Source organism: Panthera pardus, unplaced genomic scaffold (genome assembly GCF_024362965.1).
Source record: "Panthera pardus isolate Hobbes unplaced genomic scaffold, ASM2436296v1 HiC_scaffold_12, whole genome shotgun sequence".
Taxonomy (NCBI): Eukaryota; Metazoa; Chordata; class Mammalia; order Carnivora; family Felidae; genus Panthera; species Panthera pardus.
Window position 1 is genome coordinate 39477566 of NW_026526677.1, and position 16751 is coordinate 39494316.

Below are 16751 nucleotides of genomic sequence, written 5' to 3' on the forward strand. Positions count from 1 at the left end.
TTGGAACCCTTGTACAATGTTGGTGGGAACGCAAAATGGTGCAGCTCCTAAGGAAAACAGTATAGAGATTCCTCAAATAATTAAAAATTAAATTACCATATTATCTAGCAATTCTACTTCCGGGTATATATACAAAAGAATTGCAATCAGCAAATGAATGGATAAAAAAATGTGGCATATACACACAATGAAATACTCTTCTGCCTTAAAAAAGAAGGAAATCTTACCACTTGCAATAATATGGATTAACCTGGAAGACATCATTGGAGGTGAAATAAGCCAATCTCAGAAAGACAAATACCTAGGATTCCACTTACATGAACAGTCAGACTTATAAAAGCGGAGTAGAATGGTGGTTGCCAGGAGCTATACAAGATGAATAAGTTCTAAAGTTCTGCTGTACGACATCGTGCCTATAGTTAGCCTGGTATTGTGCGCTTGAAGATTTATTAAATGGGTGCATCTCGCATTAAGCATTCTTACCAGGATGGACACAAAAGAAAAAAGGGGGACACAAAAGACCTTTTGAAGGTGAAGGTTACGTTTATTACCTTCATTGTGGTGTTAGTTCCATGGGTGTACGCATATGTCTAAACTCATCAAATTGTGTATGTTAAATACGTGCAGTTTTTGTGTATGAATTCTATCTCAATAAAAGGCATTTTTAAAACGTAGTGGGACTAATTGCTGGGCAGCCAAATAGTGGCAATTGCCCAGTACAGGGGCTTCTACACTAAAGCATTTTCCAAAGACAACTGAGCTTGCCATCTGAAAAAGCCACCTACCCCACCACCCGGGGACTGAAAGGTAGCATGATATGGGCAGCCAGACAGCACCACTGATGAGTACCAAGAAGGGACCTAACGAAGTTCCAAATTCTCATTTGTCTCATTTGTGTGACATGCAGGGTGTCTGAGGAATGGCTCGGGAAAGGTCCAATGGGTAGGGCTGTTTTCCCCTTCCCTGCGGTATTTATTTCTGGGATTCACATTTACTTCCAGTGAGGCTAAAATTCAGAACTCGGGAGTTTTCTTAGAATCCTAACAGCTCCAATCTGTAAAAATCGTTAGATCAAATAGCACGTTGGTTTGAGAATGCTTTTGCTTTGGACACCCTTCTTCAAAGCCTGGTATGTAAAGTAGATAAAAGTACGGCTGCCGTGATTAAAGCTGGGTGCAGCCCTGAGCCACCTGGGTAGCTTCCCCTACTTCATCCACATCCTCCCTGCCCCCGCCCGACAAGCCCCTCCAGGTACCTGTGCAACACTGTGTCATCTATTGCTGCAATAAAGCTGCATAATAAACCATTCCCCAAACTCAATGATTTGTAACAGAGGGCATTTATTTGATCTCTTACGGTTCTGCGGAATGCATGGGGTCTTGCGTGGATTAGGCAAAGAAAGCGTTACTGTTTAGGGCTTAACAGAACGCAAGCAGACCCTGCCACCTTAGTATATATTGTAAACCCTTCCATTGGTGACACCCTCCTTTGGGGTCCTCTTCCTCCACTCCTGTTTCAATCAAATTCTACAAATTTATACATTGTCTACTCAGTGCTTGGCCCTACTCTGGACGCTTGAGAAGCAGAATTCAACCTATGGTGGGAGTTTTTGTCACTAATTTACACTAAAGTGTGAATGACTATTGGATCTGTTTTCCTTATAACTAGTAGGACTTATAACCACAGAGAGCACAGATATCCAGGTGAATGAAGGCAGTAGGGCCATTTTGGGCAGAAGGGCAGGGCACAAACAGGGTTGCTGAGGGCTGCCTCTGCCTATTTTGCAAAAATCTGTGTCTTTTACTTTTTAAAAAACATATTTCCCAGGACCCCTAACACAGAGCTGTATATTCAGTCCATGCTCAGTAAATACTTCACTAATTTTTTCATTTGATGAATATTCATGTACCTGCTATCTCCCAGGCAGCAGGTACTTGTCAACTGATTGATCTGTCTAGCAAAACACAAGATGATCTCCAAGAGATCATCAACATTTTTCTTGACTCACTATTTCTGAAAGGCACTGGTACCATAGGTCCAACAGGACAGGTTAGAGAGCCAGGCTCTGTGAACTATAGAGTATCACACAGATAATTAGGGATTTCCATTATTATCAACATGATTATGGAGCAGATTTGAGAGGTTCAAAATATGATCCTTGCTTCAGTTTCCAGAAGTCTAGAGCCTTGTGTTGATGAGGAAGGAACTCCAAAACTATTTTTTGAGCATTTGATCTTTTACTATATTCCCCAGACACTATGGTAGCTGCCGAGGATACAGCAGCGAACAAGATATTGCATTCCGTGTCCTCACGGAATTTACAATCCAGCAGGCTGAGGGCTGAGAGCCATGTGGTGATTATAATTTCCTCCCAGGCCTGTGCTGGGGGTACAAAGATTAAAAAAAATAAAATAAAGGAGAACAACCACAACTCCTCCCTGCTGACAGGCTACTCACAAACACACAAATAAGCAGCTAGAATGACATACTAAAATTATTATCATCCAATATGTACTGGGACAGCTACAGGCACAGAGAAGGCTACTGTTATTTCTTTGTTTTTTAATGTTATTTGTTTGTTTGTTGGAGAGAGAGAGAGAGACAAAGAGAGAGAGAGGCAGGTAGAGCATGAGCAGGGCAGGGGCAGAGAGAGAGGGAGAGAGAGAGAGAGAGAGAGAGAGAGAGAGAGAGAGAGAGAGAGACGGAGATACAGAATCCCAACCCGAGATGCCAGCACAGAGCCTGACGCGGGACTCAAACCCACAAACCTGTGAGGTCGTGACCTGAGCCGAAGTCTGATGCTTAACTGACTGAAGCACCCTGGTGCCCCCACTGCTGTTACTTTTAATTGAAGAGAGGGTGTCAGAGGAAGCTCCAAGGAAACAGTGACATGGGCTGAGCTTTGTCAGAAGCTGAGTTCATCAGACGGATCTGTGAATGTTAAGACTTGATCCTTACGGTTAATGCTGTAGCATTCAAAATATCCAGCTTCAGAAGACACTCATGAAACAGAAACTACTGGAGCAAGGTGGATTTAGGCTTAATTTGGCTCATTTATATGTGCAGTTATTTAAAAATTAGTTCTCCCCTGATTTTGTTAAAATGTCCCCAGTGAGACCTTGTCATCAGTAACATACCACTGTGAGATCAGGGATTTGTTGACAAGTGTGGTTGACAGTCCACTTATTTTCCTTTTTTTTTTTTTTTTAACGTTTATTTTTTTATTTTTGAGACAGAGAGAGACAGAGCATGAACGGGGGAGGGTCAGAGAGAGGGAGACACAGAATCTGAAACAGGCTCCAGGCTCTGAGCTGTCAGCACAGAGCCCGATGCGGGGCTCGAACTCATGAACTGTGAGATCGTGACCTGAGCCGAAGTCGGATGCTTAACCGACTGAGCCACCCAGGCGCCCCCTTATTTTCCTTTTTTAATTTTTTCTCTACTAGACAATGTTTACCAACCTGAACAATGGAAAAGCAGAGAGAATGTGAAGGAGAGAGAAAGGAGAGAGAGAGAGGGAGGGAGGGAGGAGGAGCGGAAGGAGGGAAGGGAGAGTAAAGGAAGGAAGGGAGGGATGGTGGAAAGGAGGGAAAGAAGGAAGGGATAGAGATTATTCCAGAGACATGTTGATTTGGAGATTAGAATCCAGTGCAAAAGAGACACTAGTTTTAGGGGCACCTGGGTGGCTGTCTGTTGAGCATCCAACTTTGGCTCAGGTCATGATCTCATGGTTCTTGAGTTCCAGCAGGCTCTGTGCTGTCAGTGGGGAACCACTTCAGATCCTCTGTCCCCCTCACCCACTGGCTCCTTCTCTGTATCTCTCTCTCTAAAATAAATAAGCATTAAAAAAGAGAGAGAGTTTTAAAAAGGAACAGCGTGGCCCAGCACCAAATAAGATGTGAGACAAGAAGGTTAAGAGTCAAAAGAGGGGCGCCTGGGTGGCTCATTTGGTTAAGTGTCTGACTTCGGCTCAGGTCATGATCTCATGGTCCGTGAGTTGGAGCCCCGCGTCAGGCTTTGTGCTGACAGCTCAGAGCCTGGAGCCTGCTTCAGATTCTGTGCACCCTCTCTCTGACCCTCCTCCGTTCATTCTCTGTCTCTCTCTGTCTCAAAAATAAATAAATGTTAAAAAAAATTTAAAAAAAAGTCAAAATAATAACAACCAAATAAGCAGCTGGAAACAACCTGGCAGGAGTAAGTGAGAAAAGAAAGGCAATGGAGCAGTACCGAGTGGAGGTGACCTAATTCCAAAAACAGGCAGACTAGGCTGTTGCTCTACTTACTAGAAAAAAAGGAGTAAAAAGCACGTAAAATTTTACCCCTGTGCACAAAATCACCTAAAAATAAAGATTGCTTCAGCAGAGGGAAAGCAGTTAAAAATTGGCTGTTTGCAGAGAAAGAAAATGATCATTTCATATCCGGTGCAAAGTGAGCAGGCTGAAAACGGTCTCCCAAAGCCAGCTGAGTATGTGCTCTGAGCACTGGAAAGCAGACCAGGGTAGTTTCCCGTCATTCTATTGAGTCTTTGACCCAGAGCTATTTCCCACTTTGATGGTGATTCCTATTTGTCCCCAGCTTGGGTTCCACTAAGAATCCCTTTTCAGCTATTTTGCAAGAGAACAGTTGGAATAGATTCCCAGGGAAGATGATGAGACCGTCCTATTTCTGATTGCTATGGCTGACTCCTAGAAAGTTCCAACCCTTGAAATGTTTGGATCCCAGGCAGCTGCACATGGCTTGATTTTCAAATAGAGTCCTGGGACCGTCACTTCCCAGGGGATTTTCCCCTTAAGCTGCAAAGCGACAGGCGTCAAATGATACCCATCCTGACATGGGGAGCCCAGGGAGAATTTTTACGTTTCACAGCTGAACCAAACTTCACAATGCGCCAGGGAAGAATTGGTAAAAGGTTGAGCTAGAGCGACAGTCTTCAAATTGGAATACTAATGATGACCTTTAATGAAGCCTGACAGTACAATCTGTTTCTCATTGTTGCTTAAGTGCCAGCTCCCAGGCTCACCCTGGCTTTCAAGGAAGGGACAGACTGGGATAAATGGACCCTGCTGGTGAGCAGGCCTGAGCACAGCTGATCTTTCAGCCGGGATTAAATTAATTAAAGTGATTCTCCCAGCCAAAGAATTAGTCTTTTTATCTGTCATTATTGTATTGTTTATTAATCTCCAATGGAGGCTAATTGGTATCTGAGCTTTTGGGGACGAGGGATCTTGCAGTGATAGGGATGAAATTGTTCTCATTTGGAATGGGGAGAACAGGAAGGGTTGTCTTAGTTCTAGATGTGAAATGAGCTTGTTAATTTAAGACCTTCATCAAAAGACTACAACAGCCCAAGGCAAGAACAGTAAGGCAAAATGAACCTATATGGAAAAAGGTTTAGCTGTGTTGGCTTTGCCCCAGATTAGTAATCAATAGAATAGTAACTAAGAAACCTACTGAAGCCATGGCATTGTGCCAGGGAATTAGAGGGACCCATTCATATGCCGTGGCTCCTTAAATAGGGTGCACTTTAGTTAATGAGATGCCTGAGTCCCATGCCCCAGAGGAATCTGGAAAAAAAAACTTGAATACTCTTATAGTTCAAACTCTCAATTTAACAGATAATAAGGAAATTGCAATCAGTAGTGATGAAGTCTATCAAAACTGGGATCTTTCTTAAAGTGGGAAAAACATACCAGGCCAGGCTTGGAACATCCAGATGTCGGCTGGGTTCAAAGGGAATATGGTCCCTCTTTCTTCTCTGCTTTCAGTTCTACTCTCAGGATGAATTTGGAGGGATGACTCCCAGAGGGGATCTTGGGTCTGGTAAGAGCTGGGAGGAGTATATACATCAGGCGTCTTGAGACATCCTCGCCAGGAAAAGAGAGAAACAAAGTTCTGTTTGTATTAGTAAAGGCTTTTCAGTTTGCAAGTGACAGAAATCCAATTGTCTTTTGCCTCGTGGCCACTCCAGGAAGGTATATTCTGGGGGAATTCCTGTTCTGAGGGCTGTACTGCTTTAGCAGTTCTGTCTACTGGTTTCAATTCTGGCATCTAGGGATTGCAAACGAAGCTGATCGATTTCAAGACATTATTTTGCAAGCTTGTGATCTCTCTGGCAACAACAACCCTTGAAATCAGGGTAGGCTGCTAGACTGTGAGTATTCTGTTAGTGGCAGTGGAGTAAGGTCCAAAGCCAGAAATCCTGTTTATAACCCCTGAATAGAGACACCAGTCTTGTGGTTTGGGTCTCCCAGCAAGAATCTTGCCACTCTATTTCCCACCCTGATCACCAGGTGTCACCTTGGTGGCAAGCAAGCAAAATAATATCCTCAGGTAGGAAATAGTGCATGATCTCTTGCCTCCAGGCTACGTCCCAATGGATGGCTGTCTACAAGAGCCAGATCGGGAGTACACAGCAGCAGGTGTTTAGGAGCAATAGAGAGGGTCAGGCTTCTCTGTTGCATGGTTATACTGAGGTCCCAATATTATTTTCTCTTCTATATTCTGTCTCCTTCCTCTGTTTGTACTATCCATAGGATTGCTAAAGGATTTAGGTTTTTTCCAACTCAAGGAGAAACAACCATCCTGAATTGTTGGCCATAGCAGAAAGAGTATCTCAGTAATGCCCCTTTGTTGCTGGTGCTCGCTTGGTATATGTTGGAAACTCACAAGGGCTCAGCCCTGTGGTGGAAACCTCCAACCACACCTATGAAGCTCACCTGGTAAAGGGTGGGGAAAATCCCAGGAGCTTCACACTGCAGGGGCCACTTCCAGTGCTGCTGCTGCCACTGAAGAGGAGGGGTGACCTGCTGGCTCTCATTTGGAGGGGGAGAGTCAAAAGACCTGTGTCTCACAGGACTCCCCTCTCTAAGTCATCTCGTTACAAAGCACGGGCTTTTCTTAAAGCCTTTTCTGTCGGCACCCACTTGTAGTTTTAGGGTACAGGCTGCCCTAGGGCCTGAGACAGGATATCTAGGAGAGGGAAGAGAAGCAGTCTAGGAGGTCCATTGCTGGGTTGTCCCTCAAACAATGGGTTTCCTGACACGTTCCCCTGCGCCATCCCCCTTCCAGAGTCCTCTGATGGTTGCTTCACACATTCTATACAGGGTTTTAGTTGTAGCCAATGGAAGCAGTGGAGTGAAGTATGCGTTTTCCATCCTGATCAAAACTCCTCTGTGTTTTTTTAATGTGTCTCCATTATTCTTTGAACACATCCTTGCTTTCTGATTCAACAAGATACTCTGGACTCATATCTTCCTTGCCCTTGCCCTTGAATCAGTCATTTCTCGAAGGAGCTCTGTGGTCCCTTTTAGTAGAGAATGGTATTTAAGAGCCAAGATCTGGGCACTAACTAGATCACTGTGCTTTTGGATCTTGCTTCTTCTAGGCCCTTTCCTGCTCCAGGTTCTCTCAGTAGTGAAACTTTAAAAGAAGAAGCCACAGAGCCACAGAAAATAGTGCTCCCTGCCTATTTAAATTCATCATTAAAATAAGTAAAATTAAAAGTTCAATACTTGAGTTGCACTAACCACATTTCAAGTGCTCAAGAGCCACATGAGGACAGTGACAACCACAGAGAATATTGCCAAGATGGAACACTTTTACCATTGCTGTGCCGATGTAGTAATTTCAGCCAAAAGGGTCTGCATTATCTATATGGTTTGTGAACATAAAGCATAAAACCTACATCAGTGTTTTCATAATATCTAGTTATTAGAGTAAATATACAACATCACCTATAACAGGCATACCATACAACCCAGGATTTGCTTTAGAGCAAAAGGATGATCAATACCTTCAAACAATCAAGCTGCTTTTGCGGCTAGCAGTTTATCTATTTAGTCAGCATTAGCTCTCAAAGAAGAACAGGGATTATAACTGAGCATCTTCTTAAGAATGCAGTCCAGGGGCGCCTGGGTGGCTCAGTCAGTTAAGCGTCCGACTTCAGCTCAGGTCACGATCTCACGGTCCGTGAGTTCGAGCCCCGCGTCAGGCTCTGGGCTGATGGCTCAGAGCCTGGAGCCTGCTTCCGATTCTGTGTCTCCCTCTCTCTCTGCCCCTCCCCCATTCATGCTCTGTCTCTCTCTGTCTCAAAAATAAATAAAAAAAACGTTAAAAAAAAATTAAAAAAAAAAAAAAAAGAATGCAGTCCAACCACTTTCTTACACCATACACAAAAATAAACTCGGAATGGATTCAAGACCTATATGTGAGACATTAAACTATAAAGCTCCTAGCAGAAAACATAGGCAGTAATTTCTTTGACTTTGGCCTTAGCAACATTCTTCTAGATATGTCTCGGGCAAGGGTAACAAACACAAAAATAAATTATTGGGATTACGTCAAATTAAAGGTTTTGCACAGCAAATATTTATTTTTATCATCATTTGTAAATGATAAAATTATTTGAGATAATGTACATATATAAGCTTAATATAAGACTTATAAGAGCTTAATATAAGATTTGGCACAAACAGTAAGTCCCTGTTACATTTTAGCCTTTGATTCCTTTTTTTTTTTTAAATGGAAGTTTAGTTTCTGAGTGCAAGTATATTTCTCTTTCTCCTTCTCTTATGCTGATGAATAGTAATTCCACAACTATATGGAGCCCTTTTTGTAAGCTCTCTGCATATGTTATCTCATTTCAGCCTCAAATAACCCAGGGAGGTAAGTACCGTTAGATTAAATAAGTTGCCTGGATCACATAGTTTACAAGTAGTTGAGGACAGATTTGGTGCATGTAGTCTGTCTCTAGAGCCAGGACTCCTAATCCCCGTGTGAGAAATTCCAAAATGAGTTGCAAAATACTTTCACACCAATTTATTATGTGAAAAGGTTCAGAAAATACGGATCCCTAACTATAAAATCTTGTACCTCATAAGACACACCTAGCACTCCAATACCTAGTGAAAAGAGAGGTTGGGGACACAGACTCAGAAACAATGTTGATGATCAATGGTGACGAAAATGATAGTACACACACATACAGTACTTATTTTGTATCAGATACTGTCCCTAGCACTTTATGTATTCTAACTCATTCAATTCACTTCAAGGTAAGTACTGTTATTATACCCATTTTTCAGAAGAGGAAATGAAGCAGAGCGGTTTAGTGACTTACTCAACACTACATACAACCAGTAAGTTTTGAATCTGGGATTTGAGCTCAGGTAGTCTGACTCAGAGTCCACGCTCCTACCCCCCATATCATATTGTCCCAAATGTTGCTATTATATGGCTGGTGATGTCTGTTATTAGAGAAACCATCCAGCCATGCCTACCACTACCATGACAAACTTAAAAATTACTAAAAATTGAGGCTACAAAGTCTTTAGCCTTATGTGAAGAGAAGCATATAAATAGAAAAATTTAAAGAGTAAATCCAGCTGCTGTGGGTATTCTATTCCCATAGGCTACTGGAATTCTTATTCTCCACCACCCCTCTCCCACATTCGCTTATTATTTCTTTATCATGCACATAAACACACACACACACACACATACACACACACACACACACACACACACAGTTCCTTCAGAAAAACTCAACCATTATGTTTGTCTTTCTGAATTATTCTGACTCTTCGCACTTGAGACTTGTAGCTCCTTGAGTTGCAATATGCCTGAAACAAAAGAGGAGATCAGTTGAAACACATGAGTGGATTTTCTTAGAAAATTGCATGCTTCCATCACAGGGCTGATGTGAGGATCAAAGTGAGAATGTGCGTGATCTCGCTTTGAAAATTCTGAAGGCCTTCAGAAATGTAAGGGATCGTTATTGTCACCACCCTAAAAACAAAACCCCAAGCTCTCTTCCCAAAACAATTCCCCCAAACGCAATAATCAATGGGACGGCAGAGTGTGGTTCACAGTCTTTCTTTATATTGTGTTGGACTTGAGGGTTTTGGTGGGTTTTTTCATAGCCATTAATATTTGTTTCCCTGGGGCTGCACAAGGCTTACACAAGCTCTTGGAGACTGTGCAGTAAGATTCATTTATGAATTGGCCAACAGATGACACATTTTTTTTTTCAAGGAAATTTGCATTTGTCATTGCAATAATTGAATTCACTGCTCAACACATGAATAAATTCCTCAAAGAAGTCTTTGTGTTGTGCTTGGGATTAAGAGTACTTCTTTCTGTCAAAGCAAGGCAAATTCTGCCTGAAATGAGTTTCTTTTTGCAGCACAAAAAAAAGTGACTTGGTGAAAGGATGTTAAGACAATCCTTTGCATATGATGACCTCCGTTGAACTAACTTGCCCTATGGCCTGAGTAAAGTCAGAACATTTCCCTTGCCCTTAGTTTTCCTAACTACAGAATGGGAGAGTGGCCTAGGATTTTGTGATTTCTTCAGGCTCTAATATTTTATCATTCTATGATTCTTCTCTTCCGAGGTGCCCAAAAAATTAAATGCGGCGCACCTAGTCCTAACAATAGAAAAACCTTAATGCTCCAGGAGTAAATGTGAGACTTATTTCATCCTCCTGCATTATAATCAAAAATATGTACCTCTAACTTTATAGTTAACAAGGTGTTTTCACATATATTATTTCATTTGATCCCTACCATAAATCTTTGAAGTAGCAATTTTTATTCCATTTTACAGATGATGAAATTGAAACTCAGAGGGAGTTGTTAAAAGTCTCTTCAAAAATTCCACACTTAATAAATGGTGAGCCCAGGACTCAAAAAGTAGGTCTGGAGGAGTATAATTTCACCTACTACTCCATGATGCCTGACAACTTATTATAGGAGGAGATTTTTATTCCCTCCTTATGGATTGCAGATGTTGGTACTGAAAATTAGGCCGGTGACGCATATATTCTTGCATGAAAAGATGATAAGAAACTGGCTGAGCAAGAAAGTTTAAATCTTATTGAGCCTATTTCATAAGCATTGTAAAGGCAAAAATCCCACAAAAAACCTAAATGCTGTATCTCAACATTCACTCACTTATTCACTCATCCATGAGTTCAGCACGTATTTGTCAAGCATTTAACTATTGCTGGGCTTGGTGTTAGGAGGCATAGCATTATTCAAGCCAAAGTTCCTACTCTTCCAAAATGCATACATAACAGGAAAAACAGACAGGTAGGAATTGTTATGATTCTTCTGCTAGGAAATATTTAGGGTGCCGTAGGAGCATAGAGAACAAACACGTGACTGTCTGGAGCCTTCACAAAGGACTTAATGTTCAAACTGAGAACTGGAGGAAGAACAGACCACTGCTAACATAAAACAAGAGGGAGATGTTCTACATAGAAAGAACAGCATGTGCAAAGGCAACCCTTGCTTTTACTTAAAAAAAATTTTTTTTAAGTTTATTTTTGAGACAGAGAGAGAGAGAGAGACAGAGCATGAGTGGGGGAGGGGCAGAGAGAGAGGGAGACACAGAATCCGAAGCGGTCTTCAGGCTCTGAGCTGTCAGCACAGTGCCTGACACAGGGCTCGAACCCACAAGCTATGAGATCATGACCTGAGCCGAAGTCGGACACTTAACCGACTGAACTACCCAGGCGCCCCTCCTTGCTTTTACTTTTTAAAAGTTACCCCCTCTTTCAAAAACAATGCTAAGATTGTTAAGCACAAAAATGATATGAGTATGTTGGGCCAAATGAAATGATATAAAGGTCTATAAAAATAAGTTAATATTCTCTCTCCAATCCTCATGCCATTTCTTCCAAACCAATATGAACTGCTCTTGTGTAGAATACTCTACCTCCTTCCTATTGTGCTGTTAAGTGTAGCTAATTTGTTTTAAAATGCTTAAAACCAGACAATGTGACATTAACGTGTATTAGTTGGTTTAAGTCACAAGCCAAGAAAAGTCTGTTGCTTTAATTCAGACGTGGCTCCTATAAACTGCATCAGTAATCCTCATCTTTGACAATGCAAAGACATTTTGCTGATTAGTATAGTGGATGTTAGAAATGGGTTTTTCACAGGTTAAATTTGTAGCTTGTTTGCATGATAGATGTTTAAAATGGGTTTCCATTGGTGAAATTGGTGGTATTCAATGACTTACCTCAACTCTTTTAAGAGCCACTCCACTTCCATGCATGGATAAGGTTTAAAAGTCTAGCAAAGTCTGTATAGCCTGCTCCTTTACAGATGGTGTCTAAGACTTGATCCTAAAGGGTCCTGGTCCAGTTTGGGAGGATTTCTGATGGCCTGATATAGACCATAAAGGGAGCAGAATCCTGCTCCTGCCATATTGTCACATCGGGCTCAAGGGAACCTGTCATGCAGGATGTTAAGTATAACAACTGAAGGATCGAGCTCGACTTAATTGAGCTTCCAGAACTGGTGATGTGAAATGAACTGTGTGTGCTTGCTGGCTATGAATGTCCATACATGCAGTGGGATTGAGTCTGAGACTCGTTAACTAAACCTACCTAAAACTTTTAAGGTTAATATTATTTACCAATATGACCCTAAAAGTGGTGCATAACTAAATTGGCTTAGACAAGTTGATAGTATATACAGATACACCCCCCTCCACACACACTCGTAAAATTTTATAAAGTAAAAACGTACCATACCAGATTCACTTCTATCTCTTTTTTTCATTTAATAAATACATCGTGGTTCATCTGGGCTGAGAGATAAAGATATCATGTAATTTCTTTAGAAACTGAAAATATTCTATAGATATTCTAAAAATATTTATTTTACCATTTGCTAGATACCACTATTAATGAATACTTTTCAGTTTTGTTTTATTTTTATTTCTATGATTATAAGCATTGCTATAGTAAGCACTCTTGAACTCAGAACCTTATTTTTAATGTTTTTATTTTTACAGAATATATTTTTTAAATAGGATTGCTAGAGCTAATGGAAATTTCATATATTAAAATGAAGTATATTTTGATATATATTGCCAGATTACTTTCCAAAAAGGTTGTAGTAATAGACAGATTACCCACATCCCATTAATTTATGGGAGTAACAGTTTTCTAGCATCCTCTCCAATTCACAACGATATTGCTCTTTTTATGTTTTGCCAGTTTGATGGGTCAAAATGATACTTCATTATTACTGTATTTGGTATCTCCCTGATTGCTGAGGTTAAGTGTTTTTTTCTTGTGTTTCAGGACTTTTGGATTTCCTCTTATGTGAATTTCCTGTTTATACTATTTGCCCCATTCTAAGGTTTGCTTTTAAGATTTATGGGAGCACATAGTATAGTAGAAATATTAAGCTTTGTTTGCCATGTATTTCATATTTTTTCCTCGGCTACCACTGCTTTTTAAATTTTGTCATGGTATATCTGTCACATAAAAAACATCTCTCTTCTGTTATAGCTTCTGGGTTTCCTGTGAATAGAAACATTTCCAACCAAACAGGTTTCTACAAATATTTTTCTAAAATTATAATTTTATTTTAGGGGACCCTGGGTGGCTTTGTCAGTTAAGCATCCAACTTTGGATTAGGTCATGATCTCACGGTTCATGAGTTCGATCCCCGCGTCAGGCTCTGTGCTGACAGCTCAGAGCCTGGAGCCTGCTTTGGATTCTGGGTCTCCCTCTCTCTCTGCCCCTTCTGTGCTTGTGCTCTGCCTCTCAAAAACAAATAAATGTTAAAAAAATTTTTTTAAGTAAAAATAAAATTATAATTTTATTTTAAAACATTGAAATATTTAATCCACCTATAATTTTTATATAAGGTGTGAGTTAAGGGGGTCTTTTTCTTCTAGGAAGGTAGTCAATACCATTTATAAAATGAAACATTTATTTTTCCTAAAATAGAACGCCATGTCTCATATCTTAAGTTCTCAATGCATTAGATCTTTTTTGAGATTTTTTATTTGGCTCCAATGCTTTATTTTCCTTTTATTTTTCTATGCTCTTGCCAGTCCTATACTGTGAGAGCAGTAGACTTATGGTAAGTCCTACTTTCCTTGGCTGGTTTTTATTTAATAAGAAAAATGAATTAATCAAGTGAAACAGCAAATTATTTAAATTTTAAAAGTGTATTATTCAAATGAAAAAAGGAAATGGAAACAGGCAAGTCAGTTTTACCTAACTGAACGACTTTGGAAATTTCCACTGCTTCTCTCACTGTTAGTTTGCTTGTCTGAAAACTTGGCATTTAGAATCGCCACCTACCCCACAGGTTTACTGTAAGTAGCTAAGGAAGCTAGACATAGAAAATAATTTTGAATTCCAAATGGTGTCACAAATGTCAATTATAGTTATTAATATATGTTGAAATACGTGGGATACCTCTTTATGGACTATGTTTGGATCTGTAAGCATGATGCCATTTTACCAAGTGTCATGAGCCTGCTCTCATTTCTCATTGTCAGAATAGAGGAATGGTCTACAAGGCACTAGAATCACATGTGCTGTCAAAGCCCTGGCCAACTAATTGGAAGGAACTACAGAAAACAAATGCCGATGATGAACAATGCCGGGTGGAAAAGCTGCCTCCCCAAATCCCGAGGTTAAATAGACTTAAGAATCCCATGTTGTGGCCTTGCCTGGGGAGGATTCTAAGAGGATCATTCCCCCATGGCAGCCTGGGTAAAGGGTGAAAGGTTAACAGGCCAATCCCAGGACAAGGTGTCGGCCCAAATTAGGTGTTTAGAACATTTGCTGAAGGACTTAACTCTGCGGAGTTCTTTATTTCCAACAGAAAAAGTATTTAGCAAACAAAAAAAAAGACTTTTGTAAGGAAGAATTCAAGAAATCTAGTTGGGTCCTCTCTTCTCCAAGGGAACCAAAAACATTAAAAATTTCACCCCTATTTCAAGGAGACAATTAAACATAAAAAATGATAAAGCTTGTTTTGTGTTCTGAGTTCTCAGCATCAATTGGCACAATTCCCTGTTGAACAACTTTCATTTGGAATTACTCTCCCACTGAGGCCAAGCAGAACTTCCAAGAAGTACCTACGATTGCCTGGTACTCTGGCATCTAAATACTTCCAATATCTTTTCTACATTTTAGGACTATGAATTCTCCAGTGAAATCCAGGCTTGGGGAAAGGGCAGGAAGAAGGAGACCATTTTAGAGCTGGAGGAAAGAAGAGTGTAATTGGACACCTGCCCCCACCCCCTAACCCCACGCACTCCAAAGGCCAGAAAAATTTTCTTCAGTCATCCTGCAAAGTCCTTAAGCACTGACTTTGGCTATGTTGTTATCCAAAGATGGAATTCTAGAGCAATGAGATCATGTGCCTGGAAAATGACATTTTTGAAGGGAGAAAAAAGCATTTCTTCAGGCATTTGTACAACATACTCTGAAAAGGTACCTGGTCAATTTCATCTAGCACCAGAATTCTCATATCATCTCCCTGAGTTCTGAAGGTGTTGGCACAGATAGAACACACAGAATCACATTAGTGAATCCATAGGAAACTGACAGCAATCAAATAAGAGTTTTCCTTGATTTTGCAATGACAGGGCAGAACATTTTAAAAACCAAAGTTTTTGTACATGACACTAACTCCAAACTCTATAAAGTACAAAATTTAGAGAATTTAGTGTATGGATCCAGACAAAAGGTAAAAGGGGGAGGGGCAATGGCGGTGGCAAATACTCAGTTTACAGAAGGAACTGCAAATAGAATTCTTGCAGACTGCGAGATGCCTTAATGGATTTAAATATGATATACAGGAAACAAAAAGGTGAGTCGTGTACCTTCTGTGTAAGCTAAAATAAAATGCCTCAAAGGTAAACAACAAGCCTGAAACCCCAACCCTTAGCAACATGAAATTCTTCTCATCTCTGGCCTCTTGTAACCAAGTGCACATTTTCAAAAGATGGCCGATGGAGATCGAGGTGCTATTTGTAGAAGATGGAACAAAGCTATCTCTCCTGGAGAGCTATCCCAGATGATCTCACACATTCCTAGCTGCTTCTCCCTGTATCGCTGCCTGTGGGTACCTCCATGGAGCATTTCTGTCTCAGTATCCTGCCTGCGACCCTTCAGGGGGCTTTGGGCTTTGTTTCCCTGTACCTGGTCAAGGGCCCAGGACATACTAGTTTTCAAGTGGAGAACTGAAGGGACACGATTTTAGAAAGGCTTTGTCTCTGCTGTTTTCCTGCTAGACCCCATTTACTCATGTTCCATATTTTGCCTCTGAATAAGCCAAAGAAGCTATGTTCCCAGTTAAGGGGAAAGCAAGAAAGTTAATCATTCTCTGACTTTTGTCCTGAGCCCCAAATACCTGCTAACACCTAAGAAGAGCCAGATCCTAAACATGTTCCAAGATGTTAGCTTCAAGCAAACCTCAGCTAACATTGGCATCAATACCCCTACCTTCAGCAATTTGCCTGATACCTTTGATAGGACCCTACCCTAAATTCCCAAAAGAACACCTACCCTGGACCCCTTTCCAATATAAATCCCTAACCCCAAGCAACAATGAGACTTTCTTCTCTCCTTTCCTAGTCTCCCGCACGCTCCATCTACTATTCTCTGTCACTCATACTATTCAATAAACTGTTCCCACTTTCTCTGGCTTGTGTTTGATTTCTATCCTGTGTGAAGCCAAGGACACCTCTTGGCTGGTCCTGTGGGACCCTCCCCTGGGTTCTCGGACCTGGCTGGCCTGCATCAGTTTAATTAAATTTTGTCAAATAAAGTAAGCAAGGAGGAGGAGGCCCTCATTAGCCCTAAACTCTGAGAAAGGTGGGTGCAGGGGCTGCATTTATCCAACAAGTATTGATTCAATACCTGCGACTTACCAGACACTGTGCTAGGTGCTGGGATAAAGACAAGTAAAACTACCTTCAGACAGTTT

General features: G+C 40.9%; 1 long non-coding RNA gene across 3 annotated transcripts in view; it reads right to left on the reverse strand.

Moving 5' to 3' along the window:
• The window catches only part of LOC128776167 (uncharacterized), a 40449-nt gene that overhangs the window by 11490 nt on the left and 12208 nt on the right, over positions 1-16751 (reverse strand). The window contains exons 1-3 of one of the 3 annotated variants that reach the window (XR_008421179.1): positions 7793-7899; positions 6717-6969; positions 5691-5864 (exon numbers count right to left, since the gene is read on the reverse strand). This is a non-coding gene — a long non-coding RNA (uncharacterized LOC128776167). Of the gene's footprint in view, positions 1-5690; positions 5893-6716; positions 6970-7792; positions 7900-16751 lie in introns of those variants that run through there. The other 2 variants (XR_008421178.1, XR_008421180.1) reach the window with 2 other exon arrangements.